Source organism: Phalacrocorax aristotelis, chromosome 13 (genome assembly GCF_949628215.1).
Source record: "Phalacrocorax aristotelis chromosome 13, bGulAri2.1, whole genome shotgun sequence".
NCBI classification, from domain to species: Eukaryota; Metazoa; Chordata; class Aves; order Suliformes; family Phalacrocoracidae; genus Phalacrocorax; species Phalacrocorax aristotelis.
In genome coordinates this window covers 6,220,693-6,247,818 of record NC_134288.1, presented here as the reverse complement: position 1 = coordinate 6,247,818, position 27,126 = coordinate 6,220,693, and the positions used below count along the sequence as shown (strand labels likewise).

Genomic DNA, 27,126 nt, shown 5'->3' with positions numbered 1-27,126 from the left:
TTTGCCACTAAGGCTAACATGAAAAAGATGGTCTCTTTTCTGTAAGGTTCAGCTCTGCCACATGGACACACTGAGGGTGCAAAGGGCCTGTTTGATAACCAGATACAATAGGGGCAATTTCATGGGACATAGCCCATTGACATTTTTTATTTATTTATTTGCCTCAGAAAAATTTGGGGGATTAACATTTCTGAAGGAAGGATGTTGCTTGGCCTACTCTAGCAACACCAGCTTTACCTAAGTTCACTGGGCCTTTACCCAGGCCTAAGCTGAAATAAATATTACTCTTTTCAAGAAACATAATGAAAAATAAGGGCAAACCATTTCATTGCCAGTTTTAGGTGGTTTTGTGTGTGGAGGGGTTCTATCCTAATAGAGACCAAATGGGTGAATCTAGTTTACCTGTCCAAATATCGCTGCATTTGTGAAAGGCTTGCCCAGCTTAGACAACAGCTGAAATTGGCCTTCATACAGGAAATGCAAAAGAAAGCAAAATACGTGAGTGATCTATAACAGTATTTGTTGTAGCAGCTTTGGGTCATTCCACAGGTCACATATTCGCTTTATTAGATTAGCAGTGAACACATGTGTACATGGAACACACAGAACAAATTCCTGTCTCTTCTGTTCTCGCTGGTTGGCTAGGTGGCAAGAAAATGCCATTTCCCTTGTACGATAGCGGAACATTGTCAGAAAACTTTGCCCCAGCACCTGCCAGCCTTACCCCAAATTTCTGCCCAGCCTTCTTTGCAGGCTCTGCCCTTCAGCCATGTCTAGGCATCCCTTTGCATCCCACAACGGTCCCATTAACCTGAACCGCTGCCTCAACCTCCCCTCCAAGCCATTCATTTTTCCTCAAGCAACGCAGAGGGGCAACTCGCTACCCATCACAACTCTGGTTTTATGGAAATCAAAGACAAATCTCCCATTTCTGGCAGAAGTAGCTGCCCTAAATCTCTGTCACTAGTGCAGCTCTTTAAGAGCACAGTAATTCTCCACCAAATTGAATCTTCTCTGACAATTGGCAGCACATCAGAGACAATTCACAGGCATATTTTTTCCCCTTTCCTAACAGGAAATAGGGCTTGTGTTACATTTACAGTGACCTGGAGCTCCAGGGGCAGACTAATATCTCACCTAAACAAACAGACAGTATTTCTCCCCTAATAAAGGGAAAGCTAACTTGGCTGTGGCCTTCCCGGGTCCCAGCAGCGGCATGGGAGGTGTCAACAACGCACAAACCTGCAAACACTGACACAAGGATCCCCAGTGCAGCCCAGGATGACGGCTCAGGTTTGGAGCTGCAGGTTTGCACTCAGTCTTTGTGGACTCCTGTGGACTTCAGTGGGGTTCCCTTTCACAGTGCAAATAGGGGGTTTCACCTCTCAACCCATGGTGGGGTAGAGAGGACCCAAACACCCCCTCTGCTAAACCTCCCCACCTCCTTGGAGCCTGCAGCATTTTCCCGGGAGGTTCCTGCTTGCCTCTGTGGGGACAGGGACCTTATTTATGGTGGACGAAAAAAAGCAAACTCCAAACTGTGTGAAACGACTCTGGGGGACAATAACTTGCAACAGATGTCATGGTTGTTCAATGCCCGATTGACAAAAGAGCCTTCAGAAGTAATAAATGTTTACATGTACTTGCTTGTAAGACAAATAACGTTCAGATACTATTTTTCTTGGATTCCGCCCCCCGATATACTACTGTATGTTTTGCCCAGAAGTGATATCCTGTTCATCCCTTGTAAAAATGAGAGAAACAAACCAAACCTGATGGGGAAATTTACCGATTGCAAAACTCCACACCATACGTGCATCACACTGAACATGAACATGAAATGCAGAAGTGAAAAGTCTGGTTTCACGCCCATTAACTTCAAATGCCAAAGGCACCAGAAAAACCTGCATGTTTCAACGGTTCACCTATCCCAGCAGCGGGATTCAGCTCTCTGCTACCCAAAACCCCACTCAGCTCAGTGGCAACCATTTTCCTGATATAAACAGGCTTTGCATCAGACCCTCAGCTCCCCCAGCGAGCACAGGATCGGACCTCCTTACAATGTTATGCCCTTCAGGATACTCAAGGAAAGCACAGTTTAGAGCTGAAGGCAACATGTCTTCAAACCTCAGAAATTTTTTGTTCTTTGAAATACCATGAAGAAACAAAAACTCTGCAGCTTCTCCCCTGCACATCTTTGCCCCTATCACAGTGAGGGAGCTGGAGCAAAGCACAGGGACTCCCCAACGGCTTAGAGTGAGTGCCTGTACCAGGGAGTGTCTCTGTGCAACACCTCCCTGAGCCTGAACCCATCCTACAGGATTCGTGTCTGCATATAGCATAGGGAAAAGTATGCTTCAGGCTCCTGAGAGTCAGAAAAAGTCTGCCTTGGTAGGAAAAAAAACCCAGTGTAGTGGCAGGAGGAGCAAAATCCAAAGTGGAATAAATGCCTGTAGCAGAAGATATTCTCTTAGGGAGCAGCAGAGAGACAGCGACAGGCGAGGGAGCAATACGGCTGGAATGACTTGCTTTAAGCTGTTGTTTTGGCTTTGTCAATGCAACCACAAGTCTGTTCATGTTAGGCACAGACCTCTCTCTCTCCCTGCTTATTTCCAGGAATCAGCCATCCACTGTTGACAATCAGAAGAACAGCATGAGTGCTGCGGCTGGCCTGTCTCAGTAGGTCTGAGGTTCTTGGTTATTTTTTTTTTTTCAAGAGAAATAGCTGTTGACCTTCGGTTTTTCTGTGTCACTCATTGTCATGGCATTGACTAGAGGTGTTTTGGGATGACCATATCTGTTTACACCAACAGTTGCAACATATCCCCTACAAATCTTACAGTTAGGTGGAAAAGCAATGTGCCAGCCAGTCACCACTCTACTCCTGTGGATGCTTTCTAATCATCCCCCTCAATAATTCTGCTTGTCCAGGGTTGAATTTGGGAAATCAACTGAATTTTAACTGTCTGAATCTGTTCTGGGGGCCCCAAAACCTCCTGCTGAAGCTCAGAGTGAAACCCTATGCCAGCTTCAAATGAGTGAGAATTTTCTGTGACTGTGTCCTGTGGTTTCAACTGGTTTTGCAATTAAGTTTGTGTCCTAGTTTCGTTCTGAATTTCAGCTGATGCCATGCTCAGCTCAGATAAATCAGAGCCTTAAAACAAAACTCAACCCTGTATGAGCCTCTCCTCTGAACTTGCTGTTGCCCCCCCGCTTTTATTTTTTGTTATTCTTTTCCCCACCTCATTTCCAGTCAAGTCAAACTCCCCTCTAGTCACTGCTCTTTCCTTCATAGCACAAGTGAAAGAAGCCTCCCAGGGCATTTGGAGGTAGCTGCTAGCTTTTCCCCTCCAAATGCATGTTAATCGGTAGCTTTGCGTTCAGCCCTCATGCATTTCTGAAAATAGAAAAGCAGGGAGCTCTGGCTCCACGGATGAGCATGTGCTGCTGGGCTCTTTGCAGCCTCTGAATACTGGGATCAGTATCCACCAGGAAGCCAACTGGTGTGCACCCACAGAAGACTGCTGTCTGTGCATTAGAAGGATGCTTAGCTAAAATGACGGTGTTTTTGTAATCCAGAGCATGAAAAAGCAGGAAAGATAAATAAACATTAAAATGAAGAAGAGTGGTCAAGTGGGTACTCAAGGGCTTCACATCTTTCCAGGAGTCTGAAGCCAAGCAGCTAAAATGACTTTAGACTAATCTAAAGCTGAGAAACCAGAGGTCACAGAAAAGAGGCCACAATTATGTGTTGAAGTTTTGTAGGTGCAGATATATACTTTTGTCTTTGCAGTCAAACGTGTTGCCTCCATCTGTGTAAACAAAAAGCAGAGAAAGTTAACATTACAGGAAAAATACAGTAGAGGGAAAGAGAGTCGAGCAGGTTTTGGCTACACAGCAAAGAAACTTGATGGAATTAAAGTTTCAGCTCAGTTGTGTTGTCATTTTCCAATCCAGATGAAGAAAAAGAACAAATGCCCACCAAAAGTGGGAAAGGCGAAAGACCTTTGGAGGGCTGTACCAGCTAGGCCAGCAACACGACCTGTGAGAGCTCAGTTTTATTTTAATGTGGTGGGAAGTGTGCCCGGAACTCTAAGTAATGCTCTGTGTTGTATGTAATGTTACACAGAGCCCCAGTTAGATGGGGTCCTGAATCGACACAGCTGGAGGGAGGGCTCAGCAGGAGTCCTATGCTAAGCAGTAAATAAATAAATAAATAAATAAATAAATAAATAAATAAATAAATAAACAAACTTCAGAGCCATTCAGATATTTATAGGGGTTTTGTTATTATTGTTCAGGTACATAAAAAAATCCAACCAGACAAAAAAAAACCACCACACCCCACCAAAAACTCATAACAGCCAGTAAGTTCCTTAGCTATATTTCCTTTGTGCAGCTAGTGATTTTTATGTATTACCTCTCTACAGATACATATATTTCTCATCGGCCTTGCCTTGCCCAATAACCTCCAGTGTTTCCTTCTTTCCCCCATAATCTTTATAAAGGCGCTTCCTTATGCAGTTTCAGGTGCATCTTATCTGCCAGATAAGACTGGATTTAAAAGGCCCAGGCTAAAAAAGCATTTGCGTAAAGCATGTCATGTATTAATAAAAAATTTTGCTTAAATTGAGTTACAATAACAAATGTCGGGTAAAGAGTTAATGTGACTTTTGAAGAAATTATTAAAAAAGCAGATCCCCAAATGCTGGGAGACCTGGGAGGATGTCAGGATCTACCTAGACTGCAGGGAGAAAGTGCTCCACTTCAGGTCTTGCATGCTGGGCATCCCAGTCAGGATACCTGTCGGACGTCATGGCAGATCCTTTCTGGCCTGTATTTCCCTTAAGTGGAAACCGGGTTTGGGGGAGAGGTGGGGGACCTCTGCTCCAGCACCTTCTGCCTCCCGGGAACTGCAGAGGACTGGGGCATACGCTTCACCGAGGGCCACTGGATGTGCTCCAGGCTCCTGTGATGGAGTTTGACCAACTGGATTAAAAGGAAAATATCATCTGGCAACATCTTTTTAAGTGTATAAAGGAAATATTAATGATCGACAAATAGAAAATATATGAAGCAAGTGGAATAGAATGATTAAAAAACCTTAGAAGCTCTTATAAATGGTTGGCATTGGTTCAGTCTGTGTACTCAGCCTAGATATTAGAAATCTTCCACAAAAAATGAAAGCTCCAGAAAACCTGGTGAAATTTCCTTTTCTTAGCTACTAGTGTGGGGTAGTATAGAATTTTAATTTTTTAAAGCTATCAGATAATAACAGATGCACAAAGCTTTCCCTGTAACTCTTCCCCTCACACATACAGCCATACACCACCCAAATCAGATCCAAACCGGATAGTGTGGGCAGAACAATGGGAAACAGAGAACAGCTGGGTCTTTAAAGAAAAAAAGAAAATCACATGCAAAGTGGTTAAGTAACTGCCTCCTTCCCTCCTCCACCTTTTTCTGGTACCTTGATTGAAATCCAAACCACGAAGCAGATCTTTGGGGTGGGGAGCCAGGAGAGGAGAGGGAGGCAGAGCGGAGGCAGGAGACCACCTCTCCTGCCCGCCCCGTGCCCTTCCCCCGCGAACGCAAGCGGCTGGGGAGGCGAAGCTGCCCCGCGCAGTGAGCCGGGCCGGGCCTGCCGGCACCGTGCGGCCCTCTCAGCCCGCCGCCTCTGTCACATCACGTACTCAAAGTCAAGGCTGACTGATGTGTTCGGAGGCACTTTTCTAAGACAAGGTCTCCTGCCTTTTCACACAGATAGTTCGGTGAGAGGAACTGGCCAACGACTTCCTTGCGCTGGCCTGAACTCCCTAAAATCAAGAGGGAACATGTGATGCCATCAACGGACTTTGGTTCTACACTTAAGTGAGGTTCTTTGCTATTCAGTATCAACAGCATTTATCACTTTCCTACTTCAAAAGTGTCAGGCAATGAGTCACAGAGTGGAAACAAAAGCGATGTGATTTATGTGACCTGTCTTGTACAGGCAGTAATATAAAGGTATAAACAATACATTGTTGTCGTCATTCCTGTTGGCATAATATTAAGAGCAATCAGGAATCCACTAGATTCCTCTATCACATCCCAGTACGTTATCTTTGTCTGTAGAAAACACATAAATTGTAAAAGTAATTAAAACAAGTGCACCCAGGGAAGACTCATGGATTACATGCTACCAGGATCTAAAGTCACCCTCACGTCTACAATTTTTCTCTTATCTTTTTTCCCATGTATATATTTATAAAAGAAGTGTTTTCAGTGAAAAAATCAAAGGCTGCTTTTGAAAAATTGGAAGTCAAAATGACATGAAATGTTTCACACCATGTAAATACATGTAATTTGTACTGCCAGCACAAGTATGTAAGGAACCAGCAACGTGCTCTACCCTTTTTATACCTCTTAGCTGTGTAAACTACTCAAAACTGGAGGGCACATGTCACTTACACTGACATGCAAATCATTACTGCTTTGTCTGCCAGGAAATTTGTGTAAACCAATGCTGAGTTCAGGTTCATTATATTGACTTTTTCACCAACAAGTAAATTGAAAGGTTACATTGTTGACATACCAGATGTTATGCAAACTGCTTTTTCAAACCATGGTTTCCATACGTCTCTATAAATAAATAAATTAGACACTTACAAATGGTGTGCAAATCAATACATGGTAAATCACCCATTTATATACACACAGCAAAAACTACTGTGTGTAAACCCATATTTCACACAATGTCAAAACCTCCTTTTTCACCAAGTACTTTTCATTTTCCTGAAAATAGTTGTCATCTATGTAAATGTTTTCCCTCAAGACCAACTGTTCTTCATAGAAAGAACATTACAGGGAAACCCGCGTGCCTGAATTAGCACACGGTGTTATCAATGGGAGTTAAGCACCCGAGTGAGAGTTAGGCTATGATGTATCTTTAAGGATTTGAGTTTATGTATCTAGAAGAGTAGATTTGCATGTGCTAACTTTAGGCACACTCAAGTTTTTAATATGGATTGGCTCCAGTTTTGATTTAGCCTCAGGGTATTTTGACCCCCTCCTTCTGCATTTTTTCTCTCCCTGACTTATCTCTAATAACAAAAATAAGCAAAACAGTACTTGTCCAATGAGATACTTATTCAGGACTGGTTCTTCTTTCATGGTGATGCAAATCAGGACTGACCTTGTAATTGCAGACTTTATGAAGTACATGTGCTCCAGGATGAAATCACAAGGGTTAATAACGTGATTTTAAGATGGATTGCGCTCCCTCAGTCTCAGGACTAAAACAAAGTGCGGCTGACCCCTGCCTAGCTTACAAAGGCCTTCAGGTACCTCAGGCTCCATTATTGCAGGAACAAATATGGTGTTTAGTCCAAGGTCTCCCGTTGCAATCATTATTTCTGAAGAAGTCCCCTGCAGTGCCAGCGATTACTTGCCATGCCCAGTTTCCAACGTGTGAGTTTATTCTGGTGTAAATCAGGGCAAACCAGATTAATTTCCTAAATCTCCAGTTGCAGAGAAATGAGATTTCTTGGAATGATGGTGATGCCTTCTGCCAGTTGCTTCATCTCCTAATCAAAGAAATGTCATAACAAATCAAATTTTCTGTAGTACCTTATACACATTCAACATACAGATGCAGAATGGTTTCAATACACTCCAAAAGATTCCTCCAAGCTGGAAGAAGCCTTGATCAATTCAGACCCTTCTCAACCAGCTGTGACACAGGACTGTGTCTTTCCCACTTTATAATTCTTCACTGAGTGCTCATACTGAAATTGTTTCATAACCACATGAATTTGGAGTTTTCATTTCACCCTTGGAAGAAATGTAGAGTCTGGCACGGTGACAAGTATAACAGTGTGTAAAAGCACAATTAACTTATGCTCCCACCCCATTTTTTTACATTTCTAAGGAAGCTCTGAGATTTCAGAGTGATTGTTTTCACTTCAGAGCCAGCAGCACACGATCCCTTCACTTCATCAGCAATGCCATACAACACCGGCGTGCTCAGTCACCGGCGTGAGCCCCTGTCCCACCGCCGGAGGAGAGAGGTCACAGCCCACAGCACACTGCGCCTTCCCCCAGCAAGAGGCTTCCTAACCCAGAGAAGCAGTAATTAAAAAGGCCAAGGGGAGTTACATACAGCACTAAGAGAGTTAGGCGCCATAAACCCTATTTTTTTCCCTAGTACCACCAACTTTTCATTTCAAAATGTGAATTTGTTTATACATAAAGAAGTAACACCTAAGAGACTAAATATCAAAGCTTTTCAATGTGACTAAGTTAGAATATGCCAAAAGATGCTAGAGTTACCTGTTTGCCAAGTATTTTGAGATCTTGAATTTCCAACTCTTGTTGGTAAAAGAAAGGTGTCTAAAAAGAAAATGGTCTCAGACACTCCATACTAAGATCCCAGCACTGCAAAGGTTCATGAACTTTCATATCTACCTGCTTTCCAAAGACAGCTTGGGTGAGCAAAGTTGACTGTAAATGTTTTCAGAGTATTGCCCCTTCTGTCTGACTATGCTTTGCCATGTGGCTGAGACAGAGTGGTGTGTGAAAGTGGTGGTTATTGAGTCAAGAAACCTTTTTATTAGTTTGAGGATGTTGAATGAGCAAGGCTGATGTTCTCTGTGCTGAACATGGATGCTGTATCGAATCATTGCTTTGAACTTGGTTCCCTGATGACTTCAGTTTACTGCCACTTGCTTCCCTGAGATCTCTGAATGACACCATGTAGAGTATCTCACTTGCATTTCATCTTCTTCCTGATGAGAGTAGACCCTCAAAACTCTGTGTTGACCTTCCACTACATCTAAGCAACTGCCTGTTTTCCTTTTTGCCACCCTTTTATTGACCTTTCTTTGGCAGCTAAATGTAGATATCTCACTAGTAACTGGTGCTAGCACAGCTCAGAGGTGCTTTCAGATTTAATCACCCCAGGCCCTATATAATTTAGAGTAAAGAAAAAATCCAGAGTTCATCTGTCTTAAATTCTCTTACAGTTTGTTTTAGTCACCAGGCTTGCCACTTCTAAGGGAAAGCAGTTTAAAATTGATATCCAGCAGACTGTCACTTCAGAACCACCATCACTTGGATCATAGATGGCACGAGGTACCAGGCAGGTATCATATTTCCAGCAGCATTCAATAGCATTACATATGCTTTTCCGTTACCACCAACACCATAAAGACATTCTGCCAGACACAATCATCTGCATCTAGCCTGGCAATTTATAAGCTATCCTAAGCACACGGTCTGAAGAGCCTGGCTGTTAAAAGAGGAAGAGCCAGCTGCAGCAATGGATAAAATTGCATCTAAAAGCAGAACAAAAGAACACCAAGCTGAGCCTTTGCTAGTTCTCTTTCACAAGCCTGTGCACAGATTTGTGCAGGGTCTTAAAACTCTTAGATAAATAAAAAAAAGTATTCTGCCACTCCTAATAGTTGCAAAATTCACATATTAAAAGCAACGCATGTCCATATTCACAGGAAAGGCAAAGAAGAATGGGTAGGTTTTATATTGTGAGATTTTGGTCTGTGGATTCTGATTTTTCTTTTCTTAAATCTTGATTGTTCAATTTTAATAGAGTTCTAATGAAACACCCTCAAGCTCTGCAGTGGTTTGCATCTATGGTTAGCAAGCCAAATACCAGTTTGCTTTGTTTCGCAGGTAGCATTAGAGATAAGAGAGGGTAAGATCATGCCCTGGTTTTACAAGGCTGTAAGAGGCACTTAGGGGCCGTACAGTCCCCTGCTTGGCTGCCTAAAGCCTACTTTGGTCATTAAATAACGTGAAAGACTTATAATAACAGCTGGTGATTAATATATCCCCTTTGTACAAATGTTTTACATTTGTCGCTATAACCACTGCAGAGAGACAGCTCTGCTCTCCTAAAGGCTGAGTCTTGCCCAGAATTTTTTTTATTTACTTAAAACTGTACCATTACGCGTCACCATTTGCCAACTACTGTCACATCGTGACGAAAGTTTACATCCTATGGTAAGTATAACTAAAAAGATCATAGTCACAGGTTCTTTAGGATTCCGAGGTGAGGTAAAACATCTTAAGCAGGAGAAAGGGATGGGGAAGGTGTTAAAGAAGGTCTTTCCTTAAACTACTTGATACCATACTTTCCAAGACAATTTTTGCTCAGTCTGGAAAAGGAAAATAACCCCACAGCTTTGCGTGAAGTGGCAAATAAGAACAGGTAGTGCTTTGGGCGCTCAGATGCACAACTACTTAAGTTCTACCATGTGAAAGTCACAGCTGAGGTTTGTCAGATAATGACTTTCTGCTTTCCAGACACACAGGTCTATTTTTACTATATTTCATGGTTTCAACAGACAGCATATGAACTGCACATGAGAATCACATACACCAAACGTGTCTCGCTGTTGATTCAGTGCCACTGCCCTCTTACTAAAGAAACAATTTTGCATTCTTCGGTGTCCCTGGGCATCTGTGGGCGATCCTAGGCAAACGGCAAATTATTTCACTGAATTGCGCTCCAGATGAGTTTGTGACTTACATTTGAAGTACAGCCTGCCAGTAAGTGTGAACCTGGACTTGACCCTGAGTTCCTGGAGAAATACCATCAGCTTCCTTGTTCTAAAGAAATTTTAATTGATCATCGTCCACTCTTTGTGGTCATTTTCTTCGTTTTTACTGGCCTATTGCCACATAAAGGTCCGAGCATTAACCTTGCTTCCACCACTTTAACTACCTTTCTCCATCTGCAAGGAGGATCAACAGATGAATTTACATTCTGCAAGTGGGAGGGACTTTCACTTCTTTCTTTTGGAATAGATGGGCTGACACTTCTTCCACTGAATGCAAACATGTTCACCTTATGCAGAAAGCACCTGAGACAGTGTAAACCCACAGCTCAGCAATCTGGCCAGTGCTCCCTGAGACAAAACAATCCCTTTCAGAACTATGAAGCACACTGTCCTATGTCATTTGTAGTGTACAGACTCCCTTTTCAATTACACAGAATCATAGACTCATAGAATCATTAAGGTTGGAAAAGACCTCTAGGAACATCAAGTCCAACCATAATCTGTACAACTGTAATCAAGTCCAACCATACATCTGTGTTTTCCTCAGACTGTCTGCCTTTCTGGCAGTTATATGGACAGTTTTGCATTATAAACCCTTAGAAAGTCAAAAATTCCAAGCAACAGAGATGGTGTTGCCTTTTTCTTTACTTTTACAGGTCATGTTAGGACCAGACGATGTTACAGGCATTGCCTTGAGTCAAGCCATGTACTGGCTTTGGTAGTGTCTTAAAGAGTCTACACAGGAAAGGAGAAGAGGCAAGATTGATGCCTAGAGCTGGTCAAAGTGTTATAGCAAAGATTTTGCCAAAATCTCATTTCTGACCAACCAAAATATTTGCCAGCTCTGTGCTAGTTTCTGCAAAATCTAGTGCTTTAAAATAACCATCTCAAACAATAAAATCAGTTCAAAAACATTTAAATGTTTAGCTTTCAAATTTTCAAAAGAAAATATCTGCATTTTTCATTAATACATTTAAACTTACTTCATATTTTAAGGGGTTTTTATTTAAAGCTTAAAGAACATTAAATTAACAAAAACAATTAAATGAACAAAAATAAAATGAAACTTCTCATTTGACCCAAGAGGGAAGGCTGACAGCTTTTCAGTTTACATACTTTTTAAAGACAGATTGTTTTGAATACACTCAAAAGTTCCTTACAACTATTTTTGCTGCACGTTTTCAGAATTGGCAGAAAACAAAACCAGTCCATTATTCACATAGCTTTGCCAGTAAGCTCCATGGCTGTGAAGGACACAGGCCCATGCGGCCTCCAACAGCTGTGTTCCATCTAATTCTCCTTGTTCAGCCTTGGTTTCCTACTGGTTTGGCAACCCTGAAGGTCCAGAATATCTTGTGGATAACATTAGGCATGAGAACACAGGTAGAGATTAGGCTGCCTGAAAAGAGCCTTGAATTCATGGACATTTTCCATCTCCTGCTGGTCTTCCAGGAATGGTGCCACTCTAGCCTATCTCTTTCTCCCCTTCATCTAGGACTGTGTTCAAATGGCACACTTAGGCTCTGCAAATGGCATTTGACTGTATACATGTGTCACAATGGTGCCAAGGAATAAGGCAGGACTGGCATCAGGTGAAGGGAGAGAGAAGCCCGCCAAGGAAAAAGAAACTGAGGAGTGATGAGTCAACTAAATTCTCAGAAACTGAGTGATGGGATGCTCTGGCGACAAGAGGAGATATGATTCATTGGAAAGTCACATGAAACATAAACATGTGACCCAATGTTCTCTGCCATGTCTGGGGATGGCTAAGTACTCACAGAGGTATCACCAGGAGGAAACTCTGCTAGATCCATGTGGTCACCTCTTCCCTGGAATACATGACGTTGTCAGATATCAGGCACTGAAAGACAACCAAACATGGCTCGGCAAAATTTGTGCTTTCTCATAAACCTTTTACAGCACTGCATTTTTAAATTCAAGCTCAGCTGTGGAGCTTTCTTTTGTGACTTACATTCAATATCTATTATCATCATCGTTCAGTGCCAAACCGTGAGCTCCTTTGGAACAATGACTGTTGTAACAATGAATGCGAAATCACACTTTGTCCAAGGACCCTAATATCTAAATGTAGAAGAGACAGAGACAAACAAACAAGAAATACGAGAGATCTATACAACAACTATGATAAGCAATAGTCTCAGCACATCATGTTCCCTGGCATTGCCAGCTCCTTTTGTAGGCATCATGGCAGAGGAAAACTTGGTCCAAAAATAACCTATATTTTGAATGTTTTGTTATAAATTTGGTTTGATCAGTCACATGGTCTCTGGAATGAGAATAAACATAGGCTATCTTCACATACAAATAACTCATTGGATATTTATCTTCTAGTTGTTTTTCCCAAACAGTTTTATAATCTACACAGACACACACACATATTTAATTGCATACTTTAAATGAACAGGCATTCCTGCTGTGCCTTAGCCCCATTATGAAAACACATTTTCTGGATAGATGAGACATTTTTACAAAACAAGATTTTGCTACTTGTTGTGGACATGATCCTGTAACAACTGTTTCTGCTTGTGAGGTTACAGAGATCAACTGTCTTGTACCTACTGCACTAGGAAGCAAAGACATCTCCTATATGAAAATAGGTTGAATTAAAGGAATTGAGAAAGAACCATAAATGACACCATCAAAAAATTATTTCTAAGAAGATCATCCAGCTCAAGCTAAACTTGGTGGAAATACTCCAAATAACATCAGTAGAGGCAAGTCCTAAGTATAGCACAGATAGTTTGTAAGATGGATGTGCTGGCATATTTTATTTACATGGCAGAACTGTAATTTATGAATTCTTTGAGATATTCACATGCAAGGTCCAGTTAAAGTGAAGGCTCTGTCTCTATCCGAATTACTGCTGGAACTCGATGTGACTTCTTCTATGTTCCCATACACAGGAAGGACTGATAGACTGGCCACAGAGGAAGGAGTAAGTTTAATCCATTCACCGCCTTTTCTTCCAAGTAAAGAGTGGAATTACAGGGGAGGAAATGAGGCGAGCCTCAGCTCAGCTTGCTGGCAAGACCATCTTAGGCTGTGTGGGGTAGGAGACGGGAAGGCGAAAAGGCCTCCTGAGGTTAAACGGCCACCAGCAAATTACTGGCCTCCCTCAAACTGCATTAAGCAGGGAGGGGCATGATTCCAAGATATACCAAAATTCCTTCTCAAGTTAGCCGAAGGATGATGCAGTTTAGACGCTACCTACTGCACCGGGCAATACCTGTAGGTATAACCTAGTGCAGAGAAATACCGACATCTAAAATATTAAAACTTAGGTCTACAGACAGATATAGATCTGAAAACTCCATCTGGCATTACAGTGTGCAGGGAGCTGTTTTTAAATGAGGGTGGTGGCTTACACCAATAATGGAGCCTCCCTAGCACCATCCCCATTACGAGAGATTTTTGTTTAATTCTTCATAACCTGTAGCTCAGGACACTAAGCCATTTTCCTCTAGGTAACTTGTTCAAATCAGGACCCAAGTAACAGCGAATTAAAGCATTTACCATCTAACAACAAGAGTTTGGTGGCTGAAATAAGCTCCCTGTTGCATTGAATCAGACTTCATTTAGACAGACTTTAATAACCTATATAGCTGCCTGTGCTAAGAGACCTACCAGCACAGTGACCCAAGTACAGTGCCAGTAGTGCTATACCACCAGCGTTGCCCAAAGAAGACTAGAAAAGGATTGTCTGACCGCCACTTCCCTGGGGACCTCCAGGGGAAATGAGATGTATCTCATGAGCTTCTCAATCAGCAGAAATTGGAACAAAAACAAATAAAACAGTTGGTGGCCTCAGTTGTGTTTCTTGTGGGCAGTCACCCATGTTGCAAAAGCTTTCCTTGTGATGGGCACTAATTGCTCTCCCTTGCTAGAGGTCTTAGTCAAGTATTCAGAAGTGAAATTACAACAGAGAGTAAAGGTCAGGATGACAAAAGCATTTAGGTGCCTTGCCCCAAATAAGAAGTCTGAACTTCTACCAGAAAAAATGGGAATGTTGGTCCCTATGTAGGAATCACGACCTGGACTAACTTGACCCACATTTAATCACTACAGTAATAGTCAAAATGCTGCTGTTTCAGGTTTTTCTACAAAGGAGGAAGAAAGGGAACTCCAGGAGCCAGATCAGAGCTTTTGTGGGACACTCAGCTCCCCTGAAGATGCCTGACCAACCTGATAGCCTTCTCTGACGGCGTGACTGGCTGGGTCAATGAAGGGAGAGCAGTGGATGTTCTCTATCTTTACTTCAGGAAGGCATTCGACACTGTTTCCCACAACATCCTCACCGGCAAGCTTAGGAAGTGTGGGCTGGATGAGAGGAGAGTGAGGTGGACAGAGAACTGGCTCAACAACAGAACTCAGAGGGTCGTGATCAGTGGAGCAGAGTCTGACTGGAGGCCTGTCACTAGTGGTGTTCCCCAGGGGTCTGTGCTAGGTCCAGTCCTGTCCAACATATCCGTCAATGACCTGGATGATGGGACAGAGTGTCCCCTCAGCAAGTTTGCTGGTGATACCAAGCTGGGAGGAGTGGCTGATACACCAGAAGGCTGTGCTGCCATCCAGCGAGTCCTGGACAGGCTGGAGAGCTGGGCCCAGGGGAACCTCATGAAATTCAGCAAGAGCAAGTGCAAAGTCCTGCACCTGGGGAGGAACAACCCCATGCACCAGTACAGGTTGGGGCTGAACTACTGGAAAGCAGCTCTGTTGAGAAGGACCTGGGAGTGCTGGTGGGCAACAAGTTGACCATGAGCCAACAATGTGCCCTTGTGGCCAAGAAGGCCAACGGTGTCCTGGGCTGCATTAAAAGGAGTGTGGCCAGCAGATTGAGAGAGGTTATCCTCCCCCTCTACTCCACCCTAGTGAGACAACATCTGGAGTGCTGTGTCCAGTTTTGGGCCCCTCAGCTTGAGAAGGATGTGGAACTGCTTGAGCCAGTCCAGTGGAGAGCTACGAAGATGGTCAGGGGACTGGAGCATCTCCCATATGAGGAAAGGCTGAGAGACTTGGGTTCCTTTAGCCTGGAGAAGACCTATAAATATGTAAATGGTGGGTGTCAGGACGATGGGACTAGGCTCTTTTCAATAGTGCCCAATGACAGGACAAGGGTCAATGGGCACAAGTTGGATCACAGGAAGTTCCACCTGAACATGAGGACAAACCCCTTCCCTGTGCGGGTGCCAGAGCAGGGGCACAGGCTGCCCAGGGAGGCTGTGGGGTCCCTTCCCTGGAGACATTCACACCCCGCCTGGACGCGGCCCTGTGCCCCTGCTCTGGGTGTGCCTGCTCAAGCAGGGGGGTTGGACAGAGGTCCCTTCCAACCCCTACCATTCTGTGATTCTGTGATCTCCTGCATCAACCAGAAAGAAAGATCAACATGACTCCCAGTGCTAAAACCTCAGAAAAGTGCTTAATCTGAGACGTCTTGAATCTTGGCTTATATATCTAAGCCACTCTGTGGACCAGCCCTGATCATAGGATCTCTCTCACATCATCCTAGTCACTAAAATACAAGCATCTAGTTTAAGCTGGTCTTCCTCATGCTCCCTCTGGGGAAGCATCCCTCCATTGATCTAGATGGACCCTTCACTGAAATGTGAGGGTTTGAGCTTCTTCAAACTGAGCTTGCTCTTTTCTCTCATCTGCCTGGTCTGTGCAGCATGAATGAGCCTCACAGCTGCTGCCAGGTTGGAGATCTCGAATTTAGAATTTGAGATCTTGATTTTTGAATCAAGCGTTAGCGAGTTAGCATGGGTATTAGTAGGTAGCAGGCTGAAAGAGGTACACACTCTGCCGCGAAAGTCATGGAGAAGTGCCTCAAGCAATGTGAAAAAGCAGTTCTGAAACTTCACATTTTGAAAGAAACTAGATGAAAAAGATAGGCAGTGATTCTCAAACACAAATGTTAGTTCTCTAATCAGAAAGGGGATTACTAACAGCGTGCTCCCCACAAACAATACATTTGTGGTTAGGCACAGTTCCTAATACATATTAAGTATTTTCATTGCTAGTACGTTCAGTGCAAATGTGTGTCTTTTTCAGTAAAAATAATTATGTTTTTAATTACATTTCTAATCTTATTGTCATTAATTAGCATATAGTATTTTTTACAGAATCAGGATTTAAAAAAAAAACAATTGTAGAAAATACAAATTCTCTGAGTTTAGATTTAGGTTTGAGGCTTATGTCTATCTAAGAAAAGATATTAGATATTAATCTCATTTGAGATATACCCTCAAAACCTTAATTTTAAGGAGTAACCTGTAACCAGAAACTTGCTCCCTCATGGGGAGCTGGCAGAACGTTCTCATGAAAGATGTTGTGAAGTGGCACATACCTGGTGGGACGAAAGTGGTATCTGGTGTGTGATGGATCAGCCCTTTCAGTTAGTCATCCTGCAGCTTTTCTCATCGCAGGCCTAATCCTGGCTCTTATTCTTCTGTGTGTTTCCTGCAGGAATAACGTAACTGGCAAATCTTCAGGCATGTAAACTTACAAATGGGCTATGTCAGAGAACATATTCTGGAGGCTACAAAGAAACAGAAAACAGGATCAAATGAAACATAAACAGTCTGATTATACAAGACAAAACTGGTAATATGGGGGTTTATTGAAATTAATTTAATATTTCTAAGAAAGTATCTGGTTTAAGTGGGAATTATTTTCTTATGTTACATTTCAATGCTCAGAAATGTCAAAAGTTTAAAAAGTCACCATTTCAAAACAAGCGGTGGTGTTTCAGTGCAAAATGTTGACATTTTTTCACTTTAACATCACTGATTCTTGGGGAATATTTCATTTTACAAAAGCTTTCAAAATCTAATCCAAGCCTACCTACTACTCTCAAAAGGAGAGTAGAAGGGGAAGGGGAAGGGGAACATTCTTAGCAGAGCAAATGGGGATTAGGATGACAGGAGCAACCTGATGCTGAGTGGGAAGGTGAGTTTGTGTAGTAACCGCTCTGATGTGAAAGGCAATGTCCAACCCCGTCTCCTTCTTAACTTCAGCTTGGAGCGAGTGTCAGATCCCAATGTAAACTTTCCCATCTGTGTTATTCTATTAACTGAAAGGGAAAGGGATTAGCATATGTACTTGTCACATCTTTTGACCTGTTGCATACTGAGACCGAAGGTAATGTTAAAGCAAACAGCATTCTTCTCCCTTTGCCAGGATAAGCAGGGCACGGGGGTGGCGTTTTGTTAAAAGAAAAGAAAGCCAGACCATGTAAAACAAAGTATGTACCCTGTGCAAAAATAAATCTTGGAAGTTGAAGATTTCCAGTGGGTATACCTTAAACAGGGTGAGAGAGAGAGAAAGAGAAAACATTTGAGAGGAAAGTTCCCCTCCCTGCCAAGCACCACATGGAGGGCCTTCCCATGGAAATAGCTGCAGAAGACTGATCGCTGACAGAAAACACCGCCAAGTGAAGGAGGTCCCAGTCATTGTCCTGGTAAAAGCTTAGTGAATGAGAACATTCTGATTAAGACACGTGCTCCAGAGAAGGGGGTTGAAGTGTGGCACAACACTCTTTAATGTGACAGAGCATGGCTCGTAGCCCAAAAGGAGTACACTTTTTGGAAGGTTGATGCGGCCTGGGGCTTCATTCCTTCTTTTCGTATAGTTTCTTTCCTTCTCCCCTCGCTGTAAGTTTATAAAGCACATGTGCACACACACAGACACACATAATGGCAACAATAGTCTGCCTTTCCTCTTCCTTCCCCTGCATTTTATTTCCACCAGGCCTTTCCTGTGATTGGGACAAGATGAAGTGTTGGATGCTGACACTGATAGAGAATACATTTGGGTATAGAGGGTTTAATGAAGCTAGGCATCAAAAATCTGTTTTTCAAACGTTCCAGTTAACTTGGCACTAAATTATTCATAGAAAAAGAAATTGAGGGCTTTCCACTCCTCCTGCTTTTTCCTAGGTATTTCTGGTTCCTTTGTAAAAATCTATAGGAGTGTATGCACTTCGTCAAAGAAGAAAACAAATTCAGCACCTCCAGGATGATCTAGTCAGTTCAGCAATGGGAAAAAAAGGCAATTAACTGTATTGCTATCACAGAGAGCCAAATGAATGGGACAGGATGACCCGGGTACAGTGTATTCAGCAAACAGGCTTTTCCAAGAAGGCTGAGCAGGAACGCCCTGATGTCCCCCACATTTGAATAAGAGCCATTATATTACAGTTATGGCCAAGGCTTGAGCGTCTGATGTCAATGGAGTAGACAGTTTGTACAAAATATTAACCACAGCTAAATCCCAGTTCTTTTTTGACTGTGTTCCCTCCTCAGATTGCAAGAAGCATATCAACAGATTAGACTGAGCCTAGCAGTGGACTATCAAGGTAGCTGAACACACGAGGGGAGGCTGAGGGAGGTGAATTTTTTCAGCCTGAAGAAGACAAAGGTTAAAGGAGGGGATCTAATTGGTGCCTTCTACTAACTGATAGATGGCTACAAAGAAGATAGAGTCCAACTTTTCTCAGATACGCACAGTAAAAGGGTTAGAGGCAATGATCACAAGTTGCAGCAAGATAAATTAAAACGTCATTAAAAAATAAACAGAAAGGAATACAGTTAAGTTCTGGAACAGGTTGCACAGAAAGATGGTAAAACATCTAAACTTGCAGAGTTTTAAAACTTGACAGGACACGGTCTTGAGAAACCTTAACTACCTTTGAAGTTTGCCCTCTTTTAAGCAGGGGCCAGATGATCTACAAATGCCAGTTCCGATCTTAACTAGTCCCTGACTCTGAGTATATCAATTATATTTTTTGCAGTGATATAGACAATCACTTTCAGAAATCCCCATCTCCTACCTCAACTCAAATGTCCCCCTCTAAATGAAAACTTTTTCTTTTACTCCTACAAACCAGAAGACAGATTAAAGCATTATTGAAAGTACAGTCGGTACCACCTGCCATTTGTGCGTTCAGAGCAGGGCTTTTGATTCTCTGTGAGCATCATCACCATCACCATCTATGACAAATAGGCCACGGCTCTCCCATTGTGTAGGAAGAAGGCAGTGTTGTGCTAGGAGCTACACAAACACATGGCACCATTTATGGGTGACCGGGACCAGTTCTACGTTGTCTCATGCTCTGTCATCTCAGGAAGTGAATAAATCTCACTCCTTTCCTCGCTGTCACTAAGCCAGGGCCACGGATGTGTTCTGTGGTTGAAAAGCAGCTTTGTTAGATGAGTTCGCGTCTTCAGAAAAAGGTGTAACAATATTGACAAAAGAAAACCCCTTAAAACATAATGTGTCTCTTCTCACGGACAGAGTCATAATGATAGAGAGTCTGCAGAGAGGACAACTAAAGATGACACACAACTTGCCCACAGTGACAATTAGTGGTATCAAAATCAATTTGCCAGGGCGTGACAAAGAGGAATATCATGGTTTCCCCTTGACCTCAATCTTTTTGACGGAAAGTATTTCCCCGTACTTTGTAAAGCATTAGGCAAACCTGGGTTGAAGTTGTAGGGAAGCCGAAGGGAGTTGGAGGATGGAGCGCAGTAGGCAACACTGAGCTGCTCCTGTGTTGTGTGGCACCAAAGGAGATCACAGAGACTACTGCTGGGATTCCTCAGCGCTGATAACAGTGTTCCCAGAGCACATATTAACCCCTCTCAGAACAAACTGTTGAACCAAAGTTTATGGCAGGCTGTTATAATGAATGCAACCATTTCAATGCAGTGATTGGGAATGTTTACAGGGTGTAATTCTTGGCTAAACAAAGGAGGCATTTCTGGGAGGCCATGTGGCATGGGTCATTGCTTTGCTGAAAGACAGAATGAGATAAGAGCCCTCACACTTCACCAGACTTACTCTTTTCCCTTTACATGACTGGAAGGGTCCAGGCTGGCAGTACAAGGCAGCATTATTGCCGATCCTCCCATACAACGCAGTTGCCTCCTCATTGTCTTCTCAGCTCCTGAATCATCTTTACTGACTTTGTCTTACAGCAGCACATAACTGCCCCACCCACAGGCCAAAGCTGCCATGTGCCGTGCAAGCACCGAATGCAACCCTGACGCCAGGTCCATGGGGCCTCAGAGACTGCCCTTCCAGCAGAGATGTATGTATTGGTATTTGTATACATTGATAACATGATATCACCAGTTTGCTTGCCTTTTAGAGCGACTCTAACATTACATCTCCCAGGGCAAATATCTAAGTACATTGTACATACATTGACTGACAGAACATTTCCAAATATGGAGTCTTGACACTATCCATGCAGAAGCTGCTGGATTTATCTATCTCTGAGCTCAGATATTAGGAGGTCTTATTGCCTCAGGTCAGATGTGAAGCTGCCCGGGTTCTAGGTTTGATATCCACACAAACAGACTGTCTTTTTTAATCAAGTAATTAATACATGCTTTTGTATAGATGTGTATACTAACGAACGTGTAAGTTTGAATGCAAATAAACACAGAGACATACTCACACTAAAATGTAATGCATACTACCAGAAAAGAGGAGAGGAAAAAGCCACATCAGGGCACTGTTTTACATCACAGATTTGTGGTCTCCTGAAATGGACAGACAATATATGCTTTTTCCAGGATTATTCAGTCTGTGTACCAAGTCAGTGGCTTTAAAAAGACTCCCGTTTTGCTCCACAGAACTTACTAGTACCGCTTGGCAGCTTTCCACTCTAGTTCTGTACCGGCCAAATAATCTGCCTAATGCATTTCAAGTCTTAATTAGATTTTTCTTACATTTTGTTTTAATTCTGTCTGAAGAGAATATTAGTTCAAGGACCAAGTATTTATAGCCCGCTTGGTGGTGTCCTGACACCGAAATGCCTATATTCCCACTGCCAGGCACTGCCAGGCTTAAGGGTGCACGTATCTATATATATGCACAGCGAGGCACACACACCCCATAGCCTTGAATAGTCTGTAATGCCAAAAGAGAGAGACCTCACTATTTGTCCTTATTTTAGCAGCAGCAAAGTGAAAGGAAAACATGGAATGGGACATTTTCATACCTTTAACATTCCTGTTTACTTGTTCAATGAGTGATGCAGTTTTTCCAATTAATATATTTTAATACTTCTTATTTTTGTTGTCTATTGAATTTAACTACAATATATGTCTTCAAATTTGATATTCGAATATGTCTGATTTCCACCTTTTCTCACTAAAATTTCTTTTTATCTGCTTTTATTTTGTAGCTGATGGGGTCTGGAATCTGTATGGGCTGGCGGCATTTCTGGTAAGAATATCTGCAATTTTTTCTACTGTAGAACGGGTTAAAAAAAAGGAGCACCAAAGCATTGCTCAAAATTTTTTCAAAGTTATAGACCTTTCTTTACATGGAGTCTCTCTCTAATGCGGTAAGTAATAGTGAATGGCAATTGTAGGATCTCATAGGTAAAAACCACCATTTTTTTGCCTAAGTTTTGAAGGACAGCAAACTGCAAATCACCCACCGGCTTCAGTGGAGTTGGGGTTTTACACTGAGTTTTCTGAAGGGCAAAATATCCTCTGACTAACTCAGTGATAGCAGTATAGGTCTTTTTTGCACTTGATTTTCCCTGATTTCATTCATTACCTGCCAGCCATTGGGGTACCTCTAAACTCAGTGTAGACACTGTCCTGTCAGCTAATCACCATCCTCGCTGCTGTCAGTGCTATTCACACAGACAACACAAATTGTGGTTCATATCATGTAGCTTACCTCCACTTTATAGAAAGAGAAACTTCACCAGCATTAAATAACTTCAAATGTGTCTGTCTTTGTTAAGCAGATGTTGGTGTGAACAAGCATATCAGGATGTGATCCTTACAAAACAAAAGTAAGGTTCATTCAGCATCAGTTTGAGTTTTGAAGCACGGGTCACCAGAATCTGGATGCGAACTGATTGCTATCACCTTGCGTATTCCTTCATGCTAATAAAGCCCCACTACACTAACAGACAGTCCACAGAGTAGTCTTTAAAAGGGGAAAAAAAATCAAGCTAAATCAACTCTCAAATTCCCGTTTTTAAGAGTTTAAGAGTGGAAAATTTCTTTTACCTATTCTTTGGGTGGTACAAAAATCTAAAATTCCTATAGCCCTACTTCCCTGGGCCAAGTCAAACAAGGATATTGTCCTTTTAATGTCTTAAAGGCTCTGTTTTCTTGTAATGCCAAATGCAATATTTTTTTGAAAACACTACACCAGAAGTTTCCCAGCTGAGAAAACAGGCTGGTGAAAAATGGTTTCAGAAAACGAAATAAACCATGCAAAAGCTGTTCAGGGTGTGTGTATGAAATGAACATCTGGATTTGGCTTGTTAAACTGCCTCCTTTTTTCTCTCTCCCCCCCTTTTCTTTTTCTCACAGCTGTTCGAAAGAGTCCTAAAGGCAAAGAGACAGGTCAATGGACTGGGTTACACCTTTTTTTCTTTTCCTCTTTTTCAAACCTCTTTGCACCTACGCAAGGAATCCAGGCCACATGTGTGTTTAATAAGTAGGCACAAACACAAGACAGAAAAAAAAATATCTCAATTCCTGTTGGTTCTTAGGAGAGACACTGAAGGAAAAATAAACTCCGGATTTCAAATTTTCTCTCTCTCACAAAAAAAAGAAACCTTATGGTTCCAATAAAATATTTCTTTAAAAACCCAATGGATTATTATTTTTTTAAAAAACCAGGGTCTTTGGAGAGTATATCTTTTTCTCTGATCCTTTAGAGGAATAACAATGGGTTAATCCCTTACCTGCTGGAGCAAAAGGAAATTATAAAATGCCAATGTCCTAGGTTCACTGAACTGCATCTTCCTATACCACACAACAGATACATACATTTATATTGAATGGGTTCATATTTAATTTCAGGCTGCAACTTCCCCAGCTTGAGCACTCCAGAAACGAAACAGAGAACAAAAGGAACTGAGAAATTATCTGGAGACAATATTTTCTGAGAAACAGATGATTTGTCTTTTCCTACTGACACAACATCCCCTGGCATTGCTAAAGCGATGGCCAAGAGCAGAGCATCTTTCAGCTGTGACAGGCTTCAGTAACCTGATCCTGTAAAAGCTGTGGAAAGTTGTCTCACAAGGGTCTTCTAGACAAGGTGCAAGGGCTGCATTAAGTCTGATCCTAGTCTTGGATCATGGGTCAAATGACCACACTACATATTTCAGCCAACAATTGGGGATGCTAAGATAGCCCTATTCCACTGACAGTTAGCTGCATGAAAATACTCTGTTCTCTTTGAAATACAGCCCTGTGGCCCTGTACACTCACATACACAGATGGAGACATCCAAGGAGCATGGCGACCAAACCTGAGCAGACACTGACACTCTAAGCAAAAACACCCTTTTTATTTAAAGGTCCACTTTCTGCCTAACTATTAACAATTTCTGTGCTCCCTCTGCACATCTAGGCTTGACGCACAGATTTTCAGCTTAGACAGAAGTATTGCACTTGTGGGTAGATCTATACAAATATACACCTGCTGCTGCTCAGAGAGCTTCCACACACAGGTGGAAGAGTTTATGACCCTTATAGTACCAAACCTGAACCATGACTATTTACTCCACCTCCTTTTACTGTTGCTCCTCTGAGTTCTGCTTGGGGTTGGTCGCAATATTGCAGTCCAATAAGTAAAAAAATAAGTCCCCAGATCCTTAAGTTTGTTTGGGAATCTTACTTTGGCTAGAAAACCAATGTTGAAAATCAAATACTTGAGCAAAAGCCCTTTGCAAAACACAAACCCTAATGCCAGGAAAGAAGCTGCATTGCTTAACATTAATACTATAACTCAGGCAATGCAGTGATATTTTCTGGAAAAAGCCTTTGCACAGTAGCCTCTGTCGAAAAGCCAGCATTTGTCAATAGGTGCTGCACGTACACACCAGATTAAACACACAGCGACACTGTTGAGCTTTCAGAAGGTCTTTCCAGAGAGAATGCAGTGCTGGTTTTTGATGTGATAACCCTGGATTTGACCTACGTAAATACTATAAAAAAAAAAATGTTAACAACGAACAAAGGGTATGTGAAAAAAAAAATCCCACTCCAATCCCAGCACTTGCTTTCCTGTCCATCCTAGTTCTGTATGGGATCCATGTCAAGAAGACAAATCTTAATCTGAAATAGAAACTTGCCTTCAGTCGGTCTAGTGATGGTTTTAAGGAACAACATTTGGTCAGCGAAGAACTAATTTGCCGATATTTTCCAAGGTCATATCTGCTGTAATAGGACTGAAAGACAGAATTACCTCAAAATCCAACTGAAGGCAAAGTGAATTCCCTTTCTCTTCTCTCTTCCCTCTCTTTTTATAAAAGACCATGAGAAGAGCACGGCAGTGAGTATTATTTATGGAGCACCTAATAAAAATGCTATGGGGAAATAATTACTGGAAACATCTGACTGTGTGACTGTAAATGCCTAGGTCCCAGTGCGCTGATTTAATGGACCGCTGCTTTAGTGTGTTATGCCTTGTGCTACTGACTTCAAGCCCCCCTGCCCTCCTATTAAACTGCTCGCATCGCTTTTAGATCAGGACTTTATTCTGCAAGGTTTGTGGCAACTTTCCAGAGAGGGATAATGTCAGAAGGGGTGACTGTGTTCACAGGGAGGCCTGGAGCCAGCCCTGGGAGAGAAAAAGGGCTTTGTGAAGAAATCACAGTGAAAACCTGAAGGCTTGTGGTTCTGGGGCTGAATAATATTTCATAATCCAGATGCCAGGTGCTTTAAGTATTTCTGAATGACATTGGCTGGATGTGAACTCTTCCCTCTTTTTTTCTACTCATTTATAATTCACAAACCACCAAACTGTTATTTTATTTTAGGGTGTATTTTTTTTTTCTTTAAATACCCCTTTATAGCCTCCCAAACCCAGTGGTACAAACCCATGCAGCCGCCCTGCACAAAGGGCACTTCTCACTGAGAATTACTCGTGCCCTCCACCTTTTCGCAGATAGATGCAAAAATGTTAAAATTCACAAAACACCTTGTAAGTGATATGAAAAACACAAGGATTTGAAGTTCCTGCTTTCATTTGCAAAAACAGTCCTGAAGAAAGACCGGAGGGCTACCATTTAACTACTGGTGCTGACTTACTAAATGAAGAGAAAATAAAAGGCAACTCATTGCTACACTGACAGCAAGAACAAAATCATATCCACTCTTTCTGAACCCAGCAGTTAGCACGCTTTTTTTTTTTTTTTTATTGCTAGTTTTAATGTAATATTTAAGTTGGAACTAAAACAGACCATGGAACATTAAATCACTACCAAATGCAAATTTACCTATATATCTGAACTAAATTTTCTCCTACATTTACAACGCAAAATTCTACCATTTGAACTGTGAGCTCCTATTGCATTTAATGGGACGCAGCAAACTCCAGACATTACTTGGAATATACATGCACTTATCTTGTTGTTACAGGTCTCCCTCGCAGAACTGAAAGAGAGCTTTAGTACCAGACAGTATCTCTCTGGGGTCATACCCAATGAATAGTGTTTTTTGAAAGGATTATTTCAAAGGAACTCTGAAAAAGAATCTAATGACTTGCAAGCTACAGGATTGCAGCATGGGAGGAAGTAGATAATGGAATGTGACAGCAATGCATTTTTCATAAACCCAGTGATTTCTATCATAATGAGAAACCCATCTATAATTCGGAGAAGTCCCCCCCAGAAGGAAACCTACGCTGTTGCAGAAAGCGCACTGAAGTACGAAATGAAACAATAATGATGATGATGTTGCTGATGAGTCCCATAGCTCTGTCTTCCCTTCTCTCTCACTGAGGTTTCAGGCGCAATTCAAGAGGAGCAGTTCCAATCCCTCTCTACCTCGGCATCGCTAACCAGGGAAGCTCACAGGCGTACATCAGAGACCTCATGATAGATGCGAAACCCTAGAGAAGAGGCTGTTCTTTATCTGACGAAAGTTAAGGCCTACATCTGCTCTCAATTAGCAGGCAATTAGGGGAGCTGAAAACAAACCTGTTTACATTGGCTATGAAGTCTAAAATAATTTGTGAGATGTCAGGACAGGATATTAAGATGTTAATGATCTTGTTTCTTTACTTTTTTGCATGCGGCGTAGTATCACATCTTCCTTTCGCAGCTCCGTATACAGTATACAGTAACAGATGGATTGGCTTCTGGGAGGGTAAGAAACCACTGGAGGCTGGTTTGGGTGGGAGGAGAAGTTGTGTCTTACAAATAATATGTACGGGAGACCTGAGGATGAGGATTTCTTTGCAAAAAAGAAGGTGGTTGTTAATTTTTAATTGTGAAATAATGTCATGTCATGGATTACAGCATTCAGAGGTTTCAACCACAATTCCCTTAGTAAAGGGTAAAGGGAGGTCTGCAACCTCCTGCAAAAGTCAGAAACAGTGACTGAACAAATCCAGAAAAGACTGTGTGCAGACCTTTGCTGGACTTGCTCTGGTGGAACGGTTCTGACCCCAGTTGTCCCTCCACGAAAGCCAACACAGGCAAGTGACCCCAGTGCAAGGAAGCCATCTGCTCCCTAAGCAAGCATCCTGCATTAGACATCTAGGGAACACCGTGA

General features: G+C 42.2%; 1 long non-coding RNA gene across 1 annotated transcript in view; it reads right to left on the bottom strand.

Moving 5' to 3' along the window:
- Positions 1–545: 545 nt before the first annotated feature.
- Positions 546–27,126, bottom strand: part of LOC142064107 (uncharacterized) — a 116,442-nt gene continuing 89,861 nt past the window's right edge. Inside the window, exons 12-16 of the long non-coding RNA XR_012662992.1 lie at positions 17,508–17,642; positions 16,924–17,115; positions 12,532–12,641; positions 12,338–12,420; positions 546–7,565 (exon numbers count right to left, since the gene is read on the bottom strand). This is a non-coding gene — a long non-coding RNA (uncharacterized LOC142064107). The remainder of the gene's footprint in view (positions 7,566–12,337; positions 12,421–12,531; positions 12,642–16,923; positions 17,116–17,507; positions 17,643–27,126) is intronic.